This window comes from Oncorhynchus nerka, linkage group LG19 (assembly GCF_034236695.1).
Source record: "Oncorhynchus nerka isolate Pitt River linkage group LG19, Oner_Uvic_2.0, whole genome shotgun sequence".
Taxonomy (NCBI): Eukaryota; Metazoa; Chordata; class Actinopteri; order Salmoniformes; family Salmonidae; genus Oncorhynchus; species Oncorhynchus nerka.
In genome coordinates this window covers 44,265,601-44,267,291 of record NC_088414.1, presented here as the reverse complement: position 1 = coordinate 44,267,291, position 1,691 = coordinate 44,265,601, and the positions used below count along the sequence as shown (strand labels likewise).

Sequence of the window (1,691 nt, the reverse complement as noted above, 5' to 3'; positions counted from 1 at the left end):
CCTAGGAAGGAAGTATGAATCAGATAATAGGGACGGACACCTGCACACACACACACACACACACACACACACACACACACACACACACACACATACACAGACAGATAGACAGACAGACAGATTCACAGACACACCGACAGACAGACAGACAGACAGACAGACAGACAGACAGACAGACAGACAGACAGACAGACAGACAGACAGACAGATTCACAGACAGACAGACAGACAGATTCACAGACAGACAGACAGACAGATTCACAGACACACCGACAGACAGACAGACAGACAGACAGACAGACAGACAGACAGACAGACAGACAGACAGACAGACAGACAGACAGACAGACAGACAGACGTACAATGGAAATAAGGACATGCTGAAAAGCAATACTAATACAATACAGACTGATTTGGACAGATCTGCATGGGAGCAAGGACATGACACTGACTGTCAGTCAGTTAGTCAGAGTTATTATTGCAAAAAAGACTAAATATCTTCCAAAGCTCCAGAATAAATTATGTTTTATATTCCAGTCTCCGCCAGCTATACCCTCCTGCCACACTAAGCCTGGTTGAAAAGCCAAGTTATAGTCAGTCCAGTACACATGTCAATTACACTCATTTATATGACTTTGGCTGTCTCATATCTAGGAGATATAACATAGGATTGTATAGTCCTAGGTGTGTGTGTGTGTGTGTGTGTGTGTGTGTGTGTGTGTGTGTGTGTGTGTGTGTGTGTGTGCGTGTCATACCTATGTGTGTGTGTGTGTGTGTGTGTGTGTGTGTGTATGTGCGTGTCATACCTATGTGTGTGTGTGTGTGTCATACCTGTGTGTGTGTGTGTGTGTGTGTGTGTGTGTGTGTGTGCGTGCGTGTCATACCTATGTGTGTGTGTGTGTGTGTCATACCTATGTGTGTGTGTGTGTGTGTGTGTGTGTGTGTGTGTCGTACCTGTGTGTGTGTGTGTGTGTGTGTGTCATACCTATGTGTGTGTGTGTGTGTGTGTGTGTGTGTGTGTGTCATACCTATGTGTGTGTGTGTGTGAGTGGGTAGTAACTTGGTGTGTTCCAAGCCAACAGACAGGACCCTCCATTACCTCCAAACGAGGCATTTCCCAAAATGACATCATAGGCTATCAGCTGCACCCGTTGCCATTGGCTAATACAGATTCTACAGGAGAGGTCAGCCTGTCCATACATATACAGGAGAAGAGGGGAACCCCAGTGTAAAAGGCCCTGGGTTTATTAACTTCATCCACTTGACTTCTGTTGGGCTTTCTGCACCCAAAGAGTTCATCTATGTTCAGGAGAACATACTGACTTAAGCTACAACCACCTCCTAAGGTTTTACAGGAGGGAGCTGGGCTTGGCCAGACAGAATACAGGAGGGAGATGGGCTTGGCCAGACAGTTTACAGGGAGAGAGCTGGGCTTGGCCAGACAGTTTACAGGGAGAGAGCTGGGCTTGGCCAGACAGTTTACAGGGAGAGAGCTGGGCTTGGCCAGACAGTTTACAGGGAGAGAGCTGGGCTTGGCCAGACAGTTTTACAGGAGAGAGCTGGGCTTGGCCAGACAGTTTACAGGAGAGAGCTGGGCTTGGCCAGACAGTTTACAGGAGAGAGCTGGGCTTGGCCAGACAGTTTACAGGAGAGAGCTGGGCTTGGCCAGACAGTAGACAGGAGAGATCTGG

General features: G+C 47.8%; 1 protein-coding gene across 1 annotated transcript in view; it reads left to right on the top strand.

Annotated features, from left to right (window-relative positions):
- Positions 1 to 741: 741 nt before the first annotated feature.
- The window catches only part of dchs1b (dachsous cadherin-related 1b), a 286,096-nt gene continuing 285,146 nt past the window's right edge, over positions 742 to 1,691 (top strand). The window contains exon 1 of the mRNA XM_065004969.1: positions 742 to 1,691. This exon is cut by the window's right edge and continues 1,498 nt beyond it. The gene's annotated coding sequence lies outside the window, so the exon portion shown is untranslated.